We start from the raw sequence: 17,740 nt of genomic DNA on the forward strand, positions 1-17,740 counted from the left end.
TTAGAGAGTGTTGACGAAAGGGAAGCACTGCAGGAGCAGCGTGGATGTTAGTTAATTACACTTCCGGGCTCTGATTGTTGAGGCTCCTCCCATTTAGGTCAATGACAGAAAATGCTAAGAACTGTGGATTCACTTATGAGCCAAATTATACCCCTTAAAAAGGAATGAGAGTAAACTACATGGAGACCTGCAAACCCTTTCTTAAAAAGTTTAAGATAAGGAGGCTAGGACTTGACTAAGCCCTTGGCCACCCAGACACAGCTAAGCTTTGACTAGGAAACATTCTTCATGTCATGGCAAGAAGTCAAACATCTTTCTGACACCAAAGGGAACTCTGAATATCATAAAAAGAACACTTCTTTCTTTAATCACTCAGACAAGAGGATCTTAGTATTACGAAACAGAATGATTTGAGTTTGGGTGGTGTAATGATTAGTTTTATGTGTCATCTTGGGTAGGCTATAGTACCTAGTTATCCAACCAATCACTAATCTAGGTATTTTTGCAAAGGTATTTTGTAGATGTAGTTAACACCTACAATCAGTTGACTTTGAGTAGATTACTTTTCAGAATGTGATGGAGCTCCAATCAGCTGAAGGCCTTCAGACAAAAGCTGAGGTTACCCTGAGGAAAAAGAAATTCCAAGCCCTGGCTGGATAGCTCAGTTGGTTAGAGCATTGTCCCGACATACCAAAGTTTGCAGGTTCATCCTTGCACATATGAGAAACAACCAATGAATGTGTGGATAAGTAGAACAAATCAATATGTCTTTCTCTCTCTCTCTCCCCCACTTTTCCTGTTTCTTTAAAATCAATCAATCAATAAAATTTAAAAAAATTCTACCTGTAACCTACATCATCAGCATCTGTCTTATAAACCAATTCACTGAAATATATTTATCTATCTATCTATCTATCTATCTCTGCTATCATTAAGAAATTTCAAACTCCAAAGAGAAAAAAGAACATTGTTATAACTAATTAACAACCACAACAACAAAAGCCAGTGGCTTCATCACTGTTAAGCATAGAGTCCCAGACCGAGATCAAAGCTCTGTACATAAATAGCCAGACAAATGCAAAAATCTTTCTTCATTCCTTGAACTCACAAGAGTATAAATAGATAAGATTACAAACATCAGATTATATCACTGTTTCTCTAATAGTGGTGATGGGTTATTTACCCATCTAGCCTGGCTCCTGGGGGGGGGGGGGCAAAGTCTGAACTCCAGTTTGCAGCCAAAGAATTTAAGTTTGAATCAAGTTTCTAAATGAGAAATGAGCCAACCATAGAGCCGCTCTTTCTGTCTACCCAGTGACTCCACCAGAAACAAAAGACACGTTCAGATGTCCCTGCTTCATTCAGTCATCGCCTCACGGACACTTTCTTTTGTTCAGTGTCAGGAATCTGTTCCAGTTGCTTGCACCCTTGACAGAACGCAGAATGATTCCTGCTTCCCTGTTGTTTCCTGAAGGATAAACACTGACCTAAAACCCCTTGTGTCAATAAGTCTAGAAGGAACCTGTCCCCACAGAGCGAGCGCTCTTTCCGGTCCTGCTGGGGTTGTTTGTAGCCTCCACGGCCACCGCGGGATGTTTCCGAAGTTCCTCAGGGCTTCTCATCCCTCAGATGTCCTTGAACAACTAAACAGAATGATGTCATGTTCTGGAGGTCTCCTAACCCTCATTCACTGGAATCAAACACCTCCCTATGTCTGACCACATAGCTTCGTCTTAATAAACAGAGACCCATGAATGTATGCATGCATAGATGTATGTATGTTTATATTGTTTGTATTCATACATGTGTATGCATAATGTAGTATACATATATGTACATGTATCCATGCATGTGCTTATATACATGTATATGTCTATATATTTATATAAATGAGTATGATGAGTATGTGTGTGTGTGTTTGGTGTTTCATCTACACCTACAGCTCTACACAAACATGTCAACAAAACTATTTGGCTCACTGCTGAGGACAACTTGGACATCTTTGACTCTCTACTATGTACCAAGGAACATGCTAGTGCCATGTGACCCTGTGTGATGGGTACCATTTACAGATGTGCGAATAAGCCTGTATCACACAGCATACAAGCGCCTGTGCTGAGACGTGAACTTGGGTCCATCAGGCTCATGGCCTTTCTCTCCATTGCCCCTCCTGCCCTTTACTCAGGCTACTTCCTGGGGAAGCCTCTTCCCCTTCCTCCGAAATCTGCTCATCCTTGAAAACCTGCTAAGACTCTGTTTCTACCTGAAACCTTCCTTCCCTGGCCCTCCGAGCTCTCCTGGTGGCGGGGCCCTGCAGCCCCCTCGGACTGGCTCAAGCTGACACACAGGGAGGGCCGACTGTCAGCGTCTCCCCCTCCTGCCTTCCGGTAGCATCACTTGATTGGGGCTTGAAATTGGCCGGGATAGAACTATTTCCAACACAGAGATTGTCAAAGACTACAAATGCGAGCTTTCTTTTTGGAAAGCCAGTTGTTACATTTGCATATTTGCAGTACCATATCCTCCTCCTTTAAAGTTTAAACTTATATCCATTTGTGATGTATTATTTGTGCCTTTCGGGATGATTCTTCCCACAGGCAGGCCCCATCTCTCATTTTTATCACATGACCTTCTTGAGGGGAGGGATTTCATTCCTCTACCTCTTTATCATCCCGAGAGACAGAGGGCCGCGGAACTAGAGGGCCTCAGCGAGCTCTTGGCTGGTAGATGATGAAGCACCAAAGGGAGGCTGATTCCCCTGCGACATCCTCAGTGTCCACGCACAGCGTCGGTCAATTCTGAAGTGTCTCCCTTACTGTGCCCACCGATGCCTAAAACTTGGCGAGTTAAAACCCGGCCTCCCATCCTATCTAACCCCTCCAAACACCCAGCAGCACCATCCTCCAGCACTTCAGGCCTGTGTGAGGGTATCTTACTTTCTCTCTCTGCATCCAGACTAGTTTCCTAAGACCGCCATAACAAACTACCACAAACCGGTTACCTTAAAGCAATAGAAATGTGTTCTCTCACTGGTCTTGAGGCTGGAAGTCCAAAATCAAGGTGCCGGCAAGACCATGCTTTCTTTGAAGCAGTGGTCGGGAACATATGGCTCGCGAGCCAGATGTGGCTCTTTTGATGGCTGCATCTGGCTCGCAGACAAATCTTTAATAAAAAAATAATAATAATGTTAAAAATATAAAACATTCTCATGTATTACAATCCATTCATTTCCTACCGCTTGTGTTCATGGTTGCAGGTGGCTGGAGCCGATCACAGCTGTCCTCCGGGACAACACCAAATTTTTATTGGATAATGTGTAACGTACACAGGTCATTGTATGGCTGTCACGGAATTACATTTTAAAACATGTGGCGTTCATGGCTCTCTCAGTCAAAAAGGTTCCTGAGCCCTGGCTGGTTGGCTCAGCGGTAGAGCGTCGGCCTGGGGTGCGGGGGGACCCGGGTTCGATTCCCAGCCAGGGCACATAGGAGAAGCGCCCATTTGCTTCTCCACCCCCCCCCCCTCCTTCCTCTCTGTCTCTCTCTTCCCCTCCTGCAGCCAAGGGTCCATTGGAGCAAAGATGGCCCGGGCGCTGGGGATGGCTCCTTGGTCTCTGCCCCAGGCGCTAGAGTGGCTCTGGTCATGGCAGAGTGATGCCCCAGAGGGGCAGAGCGACGCCCCAGAGGGGCAGAGCATCGCTCCCTTGTGGGCAGAGCGTCACCCCTGGTGGGTGTGCCGGGTGGATCCCGGTTGGGCGCATGCGGGAGTCTGACTATCTCTCCCCGTTTCCAGCTTCAGAAAAATACAAAAGAAAAAAAAAAGGTTCTTGAGCCCTGCTCTGAAGGCTTGAGAGAAGATCCCTCCTTGCTTCTTCCCACGTCTAGTGGCTGCCAGCAATCCCTGGTGTTCTTGGCTTGTTGCTGAATCACTCCAACCTCTGCCTCTGCCATCATCACATGGCTTTTTTTCCTGAGTGCCTGTGTGTCTTTGTACCTCAGTATCCAAATTGCCTTCTTCCTAGACACCAGCCATATTTGATTTAAGGCTCACCCTCATCTAGCATGACTTCATTTTAACTTGATTACATCTGCAAAGACCCTATTTCCAAATAAGGTCACATTCACAGATACCAGGGTTAGTTAGTCAGGACTAGAACATATCTTTTTAGGGAACACAATTCAACTTCAAACACCATCCCAGCTGCCAACACTTAATTTTTCCTAATTTGCCTCTGATCTGCTGCTTCTATAATCTATACCATCGAGAATGTGGACGCTCCTAAAAAACCTCCTTGGACTCTTTAAGGACAGGGAGGAGCACACAGCCTCCCCCATGGGCTGTCTACTGCCTAGACAGCCTTCCTGGACGTGGGACCACTTTCTGGATGGGTTTCTGACCTCACTCCACACTGCTGAGTGCATCTGCTGATCCCATTAGGGTTCTCTAGTCAACTCTATTGGTCCCTCCCCAGGGGCCTTGGAGAGAAATGTTGTGCCATAAAAGATTTATTAATTCAGCTGAACTGAATGGCTAGGCCAGGAGGCTAAGCAAATCATGGAGGAGAAAATTTATCATCTCGAACATTTTTTCAGTGCATGTTTCCTGACTCCTCTGTCTCCAGATCTCCATAAAAACACAGAACTCTGAGCCTCATCCTAGAGCCAGTGATTTAGACTTGGGAGTGGGCATTTGGAAGTCTACATAGTTCTATACTGTTTTATTGACTAGCTGTTAGTTATCATGGTTCAAATATTAATGTATAAAAGCATTTGCAAAGCAAAGCATTTAGAGTACTCCCCTGAGCGCCCTCCCCAGTCACCCTCTGCCCCCTGGTCCCTTATATTATTCATTAGTTTTTCTATGTGAAAATATGCACAAATACTAACATATATTATTTCCCGCTTTCTTGCAAAAGTTTAAATATATATCTGTAGCCTGTTATTCATTTTCTTTTCATTCAACATTAGATCCTAACAGTCCCCTCATATTAGAAGTGTATAAATATTCCCATTATTTTTTATACTGCATAATATTCCATATTGTGTATCTACTAGAGTTTAATGACCACTCTCTAATTGCTTTGTACTTGGGTTATTTCCATTCTTGTGCTATTACAAACAATGCCACAATAAATGACTGTGTATGTCATTTATTATGTGTACAGGTGTCTCTGTGGGATAGAAGTGAGTTTCTGGGTTACAGTGTAAACACACCTGTAATTTTGTTTGCTATTGTCAGATACTTCTTCACAGGGACTAGACCAACAAGGCAGGAGAATGCCTATTTCTCCCACAGTGTTACCAACAGAGAGTGTCAGATGCTTGTCAATTTGATAGGTTAGAAATGGTATTTTGCTATACTTTAAATGTGTACTTCTCTTATTGTAAATGAGCTTGAGCATCTTTTCATGTTTAAGAGCAGATAATCTATACTTTTAACAGAATCCTTAGATAATCCTTATGCACATAGCTCTCTTAAAGTTTCTGGCCCACAGCCAAAGAACTGGAAGGAAAACATGGTGAAACGAGTACTGATGCTGAGCAGACTCCTGACCGGCTCGCTTGCCGGGACTGTTAGCAGCCCTCCCGCCAATGCCTCCCCCGTCTACATGCTCCCTCGGTGACTTGAACCCAGAATGTTCACCTAACGCATCCTGAACCGACTAACAGGCTTTGTAAGGTGTAGGCTAGAGCCCATTACCCACTTCTGGCCCCTAGATAAGATGTTAGGGGCCATGGACCTGCTGGCGGGAGGCAGGTTTTCTTTGGGGCGGTAGCGGTCAAGTTCTGTTCTCCTGCTTCCAGGAGCTGCTTGAGTTGTCGGGGAGGTGGATGCCCTGCATCTCAAGCCAGAGTAGGGACCTCCTGGGCCCCCCTTGGAAGGCTTGGCACGAGTCCCTGGAGTTTGACGGGCACGAGCACTGGTATTTGATTCACACCCGAAAAGCCTGAAGGCGTGACACCATGGCCGAAGCGCGGGATGGGGCTGCTTTGGGCCCATATGTTCCACCTGACCAATCATCCATGGTTTGTCTGGGACCAAAAGACCTCTTGGGATGTGAGATTTTCAGTGCTAACAAACAAGAGAAAACCAGAATGGTTGTTCACCAAGAGTGCGACAAAGATACATTCTTCCAAGGAACAGGACACAGACTCCAGAGACATGATCTAGCCATGACTCATCTTGACAAGATCCCCATTCCAAAGGAGCCCCCGGAAGGGCAAGGGGTCCCCAGAGCAGGCAAGCAGCCGCAGCCAGGCCCACTCAGGAACCACAAGTAGCTAGACTCAGAGGCATTGCCGGGCAAAGAGGTCCCAGACGGGTCTGCAAGGAAACCCAACAGCACCCACTGAGGATGAGCTTGCACTGGCATGGCCACTGGGAGATGCCGATGGTAGGTCTCATCTCTCCCAGCTAGAATGGAGTGTGCCTTTTTCTGCCAGCCCCCTGTGGTGGACGCTATGATGCCCTAACATAGGACCAGGGACTCAGTCCCAGCCACCAGAGTGCTGCTGGCAGGGAGCACTTAGCTACCAGCTGCCCAGGAAGGGCTGGTCTCTGCAGAGAGCCCCGATTGGGGCCACACCCCTTCCTGGGGAGGCCAATATCCAATGGCTGATACATGTGGGAGAATAAAGGTCTAATCCCCTGACCACAACTGAGGACAACCCTGAAGGGTCATCCCAAACTCGGAACTCTCTGGGGTTAACTAAGGCCCCATCAAAACAACATCCCAGCTCAGCCTTACCTTCGGCCCTCCGCTCCCCTCCCCTTCTCCTGCCCCACCCCCACCCGCTCTCTTCCTCCCCTCCCCCTTTCCCATCCTCTTTTCTTTCTTCCCCTCCTCTCTCTTCCCCGCCCCTCTCTTCTCCTCTCCACTTCGCCTTCTCTTTTACAGGTGACAATGACAAGTCTTCATCCAGAGGCAGAGGAAACAACTGGTACAGAGTGAGTTCACTGTGGCCAAGGAGTTTTGGCTCACACCCTGCGGAGTTCCCCCATTCAACATCACCACATATGGAAGCTTCTAGCGACTCTCAAGATCTACAAAACGGATAAAATAATGCTGTATTTGCTCCTTATTTCACAAAGACTCCCGACACAAACACAGGAGATTCAAACTCTCCTTTGAATAGTCAAAGGTCTAAAGGTACTATTTTTACATTTATTTTTTATTGAGGTAACGTTGGTTTATGACATTATGCAAGTTTCCGGTGTGCAGTGTAGCCCACAGAACAGCCTGTAAGGTGACCACAGGTAAGTGTGGGGATTTTATTTGAGTCACTTAACCCAGTTAGTCATTAACTCAGTTTTCAGCTAAACTATCAGCTTCATAGACATGACATGGGCCATGTGTTAGCCCTGTGCAAATGAGAAAGTTTGACCTCTTACCTGGACTTTTCCTGAGCTTTCAAAGACCTCTAATCCCATCTGATCAGGGACATACGTGATTTTTGAGAAAACATTTTACGCATTTAGCTGAGATCGTGTCACTAATGGCTCAAGAACAGAAATACTGGCCCTGGCCGGTTGGCTCAGTGGTAGAGCGTCGGCCTGGCGTGCGGGGGACCCGGGTTCGATTCCCAGCCAGGGCACATAGGAGAAGCGCCCATTTGCTTCTCCACCCCTCCCCCCCCTTCCTCTCTGTCTCTCTCTTCCCCTCCTGCAGCCAAGGCTCCATTGGAGCAAAGATGGCCCGGGCACTGGGGATGGCTCCTTGGCCTCTGCCCCAGGTGCTAGAGTGGCTCTGGTCGCGGCAGAGCGACACCCCGGAGGGGCAGAGCATCGCCCCCTGGTGGGCAGAGCATCGCCTCTGGTGGGCATGCCGGGTGGATCCCGGTCGGACGCATGCGGGAGTCTGTCTGACTGTCTCTCTCCGTTTCCAGCTTCAGAAAAATACAAAAAAAAAAAAAAGAGAACAGAAATACTGGCCTGACCTTTCCAGGGTGTGACAGTCATGGGACAGCAGGCGGCAGCCCCCTCCAGTTCTGGCAGGTGCTCCGGGCACTGGTGTCCTAGACGGGTTTAGGGAGCCTAAGAAATGAATGTGGATCCAGTTATGTTTTCACATCCAGGGTCACACACACACAAAAAAACAAAACACAGGTCAAAAGGAACCGGGAAAAGGAAAAAAACTACACTTTAGCCACAAAATGTATTTTTAAACATCCGTTTTTCCTGTGCAGCTGCCTGGCCTGATTCCTCCACTGAAGAGAAAAAAGTTTAAAATAATAATAATAATAATTTAAAATAAATCCTTTTTTTAACTTACCTCAGTATTAGAATATGTTAAGAAAGGCCCTTATAGTTCATTTAATTTAATCAAACCGTTATTGGATGTCAGTGAAGAAATTGCACCAGAAAGGTTAGCTGGTTAGTGAGGGACCCAACTGTACTGATGCAGGGAAGTCCATCACGATATCTCTTATGTATACATTTATTGTATTCTACGAGCAATCACCTCACTGGAGAATTTCCAGGTTTTCCAGTAGGTGGGACAGGTGTTGTGTCCTCCAGATTAATAGAATATTGAAAACATTAGGTGACTTGCTTCAAACTCTGAGTTAATAACTTGTTCTCATCTCTATTTAAAATTCTCCTATGGTTCTCCATATATAATGGGACATAGTGCTTCCCATTGGGCCCTTCACTGGCTCCACCCCTCACTGGCCCCGCCTCCTCTGTGGTCCTTCACATCCTTCCAGCCCATCTGAGCCCTAGTGTGCTCCTCCACCTCGTGTCCTTCTGCACATGCTGGGCTTCTGATGACATGTCTTCTATGCAGAGGCTACTGAGGCGAATAGCAGAGTCCTGCAGGCAGAGTGGGGGTTCCAGTTCAATGCTAGCTGTGCTGGGTAAGCCATGTGGTCCCCTGAGATCCAGCTTCTTCACCTGTGGCGTGGGAAGCCCAGACTAGCCCACCTCTAGGGCGCCTCCTACAAGTCCAGCCTCTAGCTCTGTGACCAGATCCATCGTGGCTCAGCCATGCAGCGCCCAAAGCCCGCAGCTACCTTAGCTCACCTCCCTGACTCCCCTTTATTCCCTATTTCTAATAACACATCAGCTGAAACTAAAACCAGGTTTCCAGGGTAAGATATTCCCATTATTAGTCCTTCCAAAGGGTCAGGGTATTTCATGAAGTTACTTCCAATGCAGAAATTTTATTTTCTTGAATGGGGATTATGAATGGATGCATGAACAAAAAGTATAAATGTTTCATTCAGAATTCAGTTGAAAAACTATTTTTTCAGGGTTGCATTTTTCTGCTATCCTTAAGTTCCTTGTTATATGTTGACATAACATCTAGTAATGTTGTTTTCCATCAGGACTGTAGGAAAACAATTAGTATGTATGCAACTATTTAACATCCACTCATCCAGCTAGAATATAAACGCCATTTCTCTTTATCCCCTGTACCTACTATAGTAGGTGACAGAGTGAAAGCGCAGTACATACTTGTTGAATGAATAGCCTACCTCATCTTGGCTCTCAAAGTGATGTCCGTCTGCAGACCAGCAGCCATCAGTCTCACCTGGGAACCTTTAGGGGCCTCACCACAGCCTTACCGAATCAGAACTGGTGTGGGGGTGGATCCAGAAATCTAGGGCTTAAAAAACCCTGCAGATGATTCCAATGCCCACTCAAAGATCTGGTTAAATTGATTAAGGTTTAGCACAAGACTCCACCCCATATGGGATCTGACAGGCAGGGAGAAAGACAGAAAGAAACCTAACTCTACGGCTTTGGCAAGCACAACAGGGTGGGAAGGACAGGTAAGTGTGTGTGTGTGTGTGTGTGTGTGTGTGTGTGCGCGCGCGCATGCTCAGAATGGGGCTGCAGCTGCCTGGGCACAAAGGAACTCCCCACCACACCCCCACCATACTAAGCATGTACGTATTTGAGGACCAAGGAGACTGTTGTACACTGAGTGTACGCTTTTCCTAGTAACAAGTTCCTTGGTCTCTTAAGGTCTGTATTTTGGAGTAGCTAAGCATAGTGGGGTCCAGATTTGTGACTCCTAGATAAGAGAGACTGCTCGTCCATAAGGCCCAAGAAAAGTATCCTGACAACTTCTCCCTGGAGCCTGGGAAATAAGTTACCCACTTGTGAGTACGGATTGGCTATAAGGATGACTGTTGGTAATTCTCAAATCTGTTCTTTCCTCCCTCAACTGCTACTCGGCAGCTGGCTGCAAGTCCTGGCGGGTGCTTTGAGGACTCCTGGCTCAACATTGACCAGCTCAGCTCCAAATTCCCTTTTTCCAGAATTAGTTAGCTTAAACTATTTAGAAGTTTGATTTAGAAATTACACATTTTGTAATGCTTAAGATTATTTAAGACTCATATGAACACAAAAGATGGAATAGATTTAACAGAGGGGAGATTTGGACTCAACCACTGGATGATTATCTTCAAATGAAGTAGATTCAAGTTCACCATCTCCCCCTGCCTTTCTGCTCCAGTCAGTGTTCCTCCCTCACTCTCCCCCCTCCCCCATCACCTACTCCTCCCAAATCCACCATCATTCTTTGCTGCCAGAGAGCACAGTGTGCTTCCCTCCCTGCAGTTCCCGGCATACCACAAGGTTGGGGCTCTGCAATATAACCCTGTCAATGATTAGCTCAGAGTTGAATAAACTACTTTTGTGACTTCTCATCTCATAAGAACATTTGGGTTATTCTGCAGCCAAATTTTGTATTTTTTTTTATTGCCCCTAATAAAAATGGTAAATCGTTATCTTTGTTTAGAAAACAGATTCATATTGAATAGAGATATCTCGGTGGGAAAGAGCAGGATCCTAGTCAAGACCCAGTCATCAGGCTGATGAATACAACTGCAATATGTCATATTATGAAAATGGTATACTTGAGATGAGGTTGGAGGAGGGAGGCTTTTTAAGTAAGTTACATGAGTACCTGGCCCCAACCCTCACATCACCAGCCTCAGAAGCACTGTGGCCTCTGTCTTTGCTCATGACTGGCCTTCTGGATGTTCCCTATAACCCACTATGTGAGAACAAGGAGAATTCTTAATGGGGTAGAGGCACAAGATGCCAAACACCACGTTTTATTTTCTAGAGAATTACCAACTGATTAAAATACACATAAAGTACCCACAATGCCTTTGGAACAAAAGTCCAACTTCACTGCCTTGCTTTTCTTGTCTCTCATTATCCACGATACTCAGTTTATTCTTTTAGATAATTTCCAGTGGTGAGGATGTTCTTTCAGAAACGTGCTAAAGTCTATTTCCAGTGAGTAAGGAAAAAAAATGAGCAAAAGAAAAATCAGAGTCTGAACTGGCTCGTGGGCCTTTCTAGCCCACAATGATAGAAATAATCATTTTTTCATAAGCGTGTATCTATTCCCTATGGTTGTGTCCTGGATTCCTGTCCTGCAATTATTCTTGATGGCCACAGCAAAGTCTTCTGATGAAGACCCAGTGCTTTATCCTAAACGCCCCCGCCGACTCAGCTCAGCCAACAGGATGGATCATGCCTGGAACAGATGTTCTGGCTTCCCCTGGCCAAGCAGTTTCAGTCCCCTCCCAGTAGATGAGACATTTCATCCCTTAGACACCAGAAGCACTTCCTGATTTCATCAGAAAAATGAGATATTTGTTTGGGGGATAACCCTGGTGTCTTGGCTTATGCAACAAATCAAATGTGTGAACTTAGTGAGAGCACCGACCTGGTATGTAAAATGTAACGTTAAGAAAATTCTATTCGATTGAAAATAGCACAGTCTTCTCCTGGTGAGCCAGCAGCCTTATAAGACGATTTTGCAAGAGGCGGGATAAAATGATTTCAGTAAAAAACAAAAAAACAAAACAACAACAACAAAAAACAAAACCCCTTCATGTTCTGGAGGTCATTGGAGACCTGTTGATGGCACATGATATTTCTCAATAAGAACTTTAACATTGCAGTAGAGCCTCAAAGCAGTGATAGCTAGCCCTTAATGAAATGTATGGTAGACATATTGCTTCTGTATGGTCTAATCGGCACTTCTCAAACTTGACCATGCGCACGGATCACCTGGAGAGCTGGTTAAAAGGCAGGCTTTGTTTCAGAAAATCCCAGATGGGGCCCCAGAGCCTGCATTTCTAACCAGCTCCATCTATTGCAGATGCTGCTGGCCTGTGGCCCACACTCTAGGCAGCGAAGATGTCCGTACACTGTTCTTAAAGCGGTGTTTCTCCATGGGTGGTCATTGGATTACTCATAAGAGAATTGCCCGGGTAATCTTTTAAAAAAACAGTCCTGGCTTCACTACAGATTTTTAAATCCAGTGTCTAGAGTGGAAACCCAGGAATCTGTATTTAACAAACAGCCTATAAAATTCTTATCAAAATTATAGCTTGGCAATGGGCACTGTCTGATGGATAAATGGCAAACTTGAGATAACTGGGAAATGTGTGAGAGGAAGGCTTTGGCTGTGGGAAGGAGGCTCTTGCGCATTCAACAGGGAAGACGCCAAGGAGTTAAGCAGGTGGGCCATTCCTAGATTGGCACATGCAAGGCTTTCAGGCCATCCAGATGGTAGGGGAGGAGCTCAGATAAACTTTTGTGATAGTATGATACTGTTCTAATTTCTGTCGCTAAAATAAACTATAATTTTCAGTAGTAAGCAGATTCCCCTCATTTAAAAAAATAATCATGATTTGGAAAAAAAATAGCAGAAAATTAAGTTTTTATTTTCTTACTTCTCATTGACTTCCATGATAATTTTAGGAGGGTTTATCATCATTTCTGTGGATGCTTCCATTGGTGGTATGTCCAGTATTTTAGCTTGTATGTATTTCCAGTCTTCTGTCCTCATCTCTCTGTAAACAAATGCTGACTTTTACCAAGTTTATTGCTTCTCAAAACAAACAAACAAACAAATAAATGTATTAAAGTTTGTACTTGTGTGGTCATAATAGCTAACATTTCCAATGTAGTTATCATACACTTGGAACTGACACATAACTTAAATTTATAATTGCTATTAATCCTAAATATGAGATATATGTCATTATTGTTTCTGAGGGCAGGTGAGCTTCAAAGTGTCTCATGAACTGAGGGAGCCAGCATTTCTGGTTGGCTTTGGCCAGTGTGTCACCCTGCCGTGCTCTCTCAACCTTTTTTCCTTTCATAGAAACTTCCCAGCTTGCCAGAGCCAGGCGTTGCCAGCTTCCTGTGCCTTTGACCAAACCCAGGTGTGCTGGCTCAAAGGGAGTGCATGTGTTTGGCATCACCACCCTGCACTGCATAGAAAAATCTTGCTTAAGAGAAGCTGAATGTGAACCCTTGGTTTTTAAGCTTCTCACAGAGCATCATTGTCAAGTCCTCAGGAAGAGATGAAATTGGCAGAGGCAACAAATGACTTTATTTGGTGTCACCTTAGAAATGATCAGCTCTATTCTTCCTAAATCAATTACCATTTCAGATGGAGGAGAAATCAGTAGGTAAAGGACATTTAATGGAATTTTTACATAGTGCTTACTACCAACTGCAGACTGTTCTAAGTTGTGCGTGGATCCAAATGAGGGTGTGACTTCCCTATCCCCAAAGAGACAGTCCCTTGGGAAGACAGGGTTCACAAATGCCAAACTTAGAGAAAGAAGAGGCAGAGATTAAGAGCATGAAATTATCTTTTGCCGGCATTAATATAGTCATGGCCATCATCCTTTGATATTTGCCTCATAATGTTTTCATACTTTTTGTTTTAACATTTGTTTTTTCATTATATTTTAAATGCAGTTATAGACAGCATGTCACTGAGCAATTTTTTATCTACGCTAACAATCTCTGCCTTTTGACTGGCAGGTTTATTGTATTTACATTTATTGTAATCCTGTAGATGCTGCCTTCAAAATCTATCCAGACTGCTCAGCCTTTCTGGCCACTTCCACTGGTCCAAGTTGTCTTTTGCTAGGTTACTGCAGAAGGCACCCAGCTAGTCTCTGCTTTTTCTTCTTTCAGTCTGTTTGCATCACAGCAACTAGAGTGACCCTCTTTTAAAAACATCAGATCATCTTCCTCCCCTCCAAAGTCCCATGGGATCCAGTCCTGTGTCACCACTGATCTCACCTCTTTGCACTCTCTCCCCTGCTCTATGTGGCCTCCTCAAGCACATCCTACCTTGAGGATATTCACTTTTGCTGTTACTTTGTCAGGACTGCTCCTCCCTCATGTCTCCACATGGTTCAATTATTTACTTTTTCATATTTTTTAAATACTTGTTTTCCAATGAGGCATCTCTCACAAGCCTTCTTCCATTCTTGACATATCCATTGCACTTGTTTGTCTTGTGCTCATCATCATAAGGCATGCCACATGGTTTATTATTTGTCTGGACTAGTATGTTCCCCCTCCTACAAGGACAGAAGCTTCATAAAAGCATGTATCTTTATTCTGTTTACTATTGTATCTCTAGTTCTTAAAACAGTATCTGGCTTTTAGTAGGCAATCCATAGTATGACTGACTAAATGAATTTGATTGTTTTCCCCTTCCCTCTTATTTCTGTTTCTTTTTCTTCTCTTCTTTCTTGCTTTTTATTGGATTGATTCTTTTTTTTCTGGTCTTAGTTTTTCATTTGTTTCACTTGACTTGTTTGAAATCTCTGTTCTTAGCATAGCTAACCATTCCATTTTAATTTTTAATTTTACTGTGCATAATTTTAACTAAGTCTAATAGGAATCTTAACCAGGAAGAGCACTACTGTTTTTACCTTTAAGCTGATTTCAAACTGGCTTCCTGGATCATCTCAATACTTAATTATTTTCATAAGATGTGAATGTTCAACCATAGAACTAGTATTTGTTGAAAGAAAAAGAAAGGAAGAAAGAAAAAGAAAGAAAGAAAGAAAGAAAGAAAGAAAGAAAGAAAGAAAGAAAGAGGAAGGGAGGGAGGGAGGGAGGGAGGGAAGGAAGGGAGAGAGAGAGAGAAAGGGAAGGAAAGGAAAAGGAAGGGAAGGGAAGGGAAGGGAAGGGAAGGGAAAGGAAAGGAAAGGAAAGGAAAGGAAAGGAAAGGAAAGGAAAGGAAAGGAAAGGAAAGGAAAGGAAAGGAAAGGAAAGGAAAGGAAAGGAAAGGAAAGGAAAGGAGAAAAGCACCCATCTCCCCAGATGCCCAGATTTACCACCATCAAGTTGTAGTACAATAGTTTAAGGTTTCTATTTGATCTAAGAGTTTATAACCATAAATTCCACCTTGCTTGTTGCAAATAAAAAGAAATTAGGAATGGCAATTTTATATATTTGATATATATACAGTGGTACCTTGAGATATGAACAGACCAACATACAATTTTTTTTTAAGATACAAGCTGCAACTTGGTCCGTAATTTTGTTCGAGATCCGAGTGAAATTCCGAGATACAAATCGTGATTTGGAAAGCTGCAGCTAGTTGGCGCATTGGCGCACGGGTCCAGTATAGGCAGTTTGATATACGAGTTGACTGATTTACGAGCTCGGTTACAGAACGAATTAAATTCGTATCTCAAGGTACCACTGTATATATATTTCTTTGTTTTCTCTCTTTCCTTAAACTTTATGTGCAGTCTTTAAAAACAAAAAGTACCTGCTTTGGTCCTTTCATTCATGAATTCAACCAAATCATATTTACTGGGCCTACCAATGAATAATTTTAATTCTTCCTTCTGGCTTTATGACTTTTATTTATCTCATTCTTTTTTTTCTTTCATTCTTCCTTTTCTGTCTCTTTGTTTTGTTTTGTCAAATTATCATTTCTTCCCAGCTTCCCCCCATTTTCAGAAGTCCAGTTCTGTTTTATTATTGGGCTAAAGGTGACTGCCTCTGTCCCTATGCTCAGAATCCATTATAATAAACCATTATAATGAAACAGATACAGCCAGACAGTGCCAACGACCACCACTGTTCACACGCAGGTAAGGGGGCCTAAAGAGCAGATATTGGCAGAAGGGGAAAAAGAGAATCTTTTCTGTACCTTCTAAACTTTTTGTCAGCTATTTGCTTTTTCATATGAAATTTCTTCACTGATCTTGTCTCATTCTTTATAAAGCTAAATACCAGAGAGTGATCTAGAAGTAGGATCCCAAGCAGGAGTGGAATGTTCCAATGAAAAGCTCCCATGGGGCTGACCAGGCGGTAGCACAGTGGATAGAGCATCAGACTGGGATGCAGAGAACCCAGGTTCAAAACCCTGAGGTCTCTAGCTTGAGCGCGGGCTCATCCGTTCTGAGCAAGGCTCACCAGTTTGAGCCCATGGTCGCTGGCTCGAGCAAGGGATCACTCTGTCTGCTGTAGCCCCACGGTCAAGGCACATATAAGAAATCAATCAATGAACAACTAAGGTGCCGCAACAAAGAATTGATTCTTCTCATTTCTCTCCTTTCCTGTCTGTCTATCCATCCCTATCTGTCCCTCTCTCTGTCTCTGTCACACACACACACAAAAAAATACTCCCATGGGAGGGAATACCAAAGCAGGCTGGGTGAGAAAGAAAACTACCTACTATTTTATAGGATTTCACTAGATTCCAATGATAAAAGGGGCCCACTTTTTCGGAGTAATTGATACTCTATTGTTATAAGATTTATGTTTTATATTTAATAAAATGTGTTCCTTATAGGAAAGTAGGGCAACTGCACAAGTAATGAGAAGAAATTGGAAATTGTCATGATCCCACTATCCAAAGAAAACAACTGCTAAACTTTAGATATGTTTTTCTTTCAATGTTTTGGGTGTTTTCCTTGTATTCACATTCATTTAGATTTTTTTTTTTTTCATTTTTTCATTTTTCTGAAGCTGGAAACGGGGAGAGACAGTCAGACAGACTCCCGCATGCGCCCGACCGGGATCCACCCGGCACGCCCACCAGGGGCGACGCTCTGCCCACCAGGGGGTGATGCTCTGCCCATCCTGGGCGTCGCCATATTGCGACCAGAGCCACTCTAGCGCCTGAGGCAGAGGCCACAGAGCCATCCCCAGCGCCCGGGCCATCTCTGCTCCAATGGAGCCTTGGCTGCGGGAGGGGAAGAGAGAGACAGAGAGGAAAGCGCGGCGGAGGGGTGAAGAAGCAAATGGGCGCTTCTCCTGTGTGCCCTGGCCGGGAATCGAACCCGGGTCCTCCACACGCTAGGCCGACGCTCTACCGCTGAGCCAACCGGCCAGGGCCTCATTTAGATTTTTGATGCTCTCATTTACTGGATGACTTTGATCTACTTACTTCTCTGCATCTCACCTTCTCTTCTGAAAACTTGATATAACAGTAGTACTAAATCCCGGAGTTGTAATCAGAGTTAAATAAGGTAAAGCATGTACAGTGCTTCATATAGACCCTAACAGGGTAAACACTCAGTGAATGTTATCTTTCTCCTCTACCTCCTTTTCCTCCTCCTCCTCTTCTTCTTCCTTCATCATTATGATAAAAAAGCCTCTCTCAGATGGCTAACCTTATAGAGTTGTGAGGATGAAAAGAGATAATGATTGTAAATGCCATCTTTGTAAACCACAGACTCCCAATTTTTTTTCTAGTATAGCGAATGCCACAGATTTACAATATAGAAGACCAAATGTTTCCTCTTTCAAAAAATATTTTTCAATCATCACCGTATTCACAAAAGTCAGCTGGATTCTACAGGGATGCAGAAGTATTTAAGACACTATCTCTCCCCTTGAACTTTAATAATTGGTTCCCTAAATTACTTTCTGGAGGACCCCAGCTATCAAGTCATACTCTAAAACTCAGATATTAAACATGGTATTATTGGCACAG

General features: G+C 44.1%; 1 protein-coding gene and 1 non-coding gene across 2 annotated transcripts in view; both read left to right on the top strand.

Moving 5' to 3' along the window:
* PPP1R14C (protein phosphatase 1 regulatory inhibitor subunit 14C) overlaps positions 1-17,740 on the top strand; it is a 535,162-nt gene that overhangs the window by 237,576 nt on the left and 279,846 nt on the right. The gene's annotated exons all lie outside the window — the stretch shown is intronic.
* Positions 3,407-3,483, top strand: TRNAP-GGG (transfer RNA proline (anticodon GGG)). The gene has a single exon. It is a non-coding gene; the product is annotated as a tRNA-Pro (tRNA).

The sequence above is a fragment of the Saccopteryx bilineata genome, chromosome 12 (genome assembly GCF_036850765.1).
Source record: "Saccopteryx bilineata isolate mSacBil1 chromosome 12, mSacBil1_pri_phased_curated, whole genome shotgun sequence".
Classification (NCBI taxonomy): Eukaryota; Metazoa; Chordata; class Mammalia; order Chiroptera; family Emballonuridae; genus Saccopteryx; species Saccopteryx bilineata.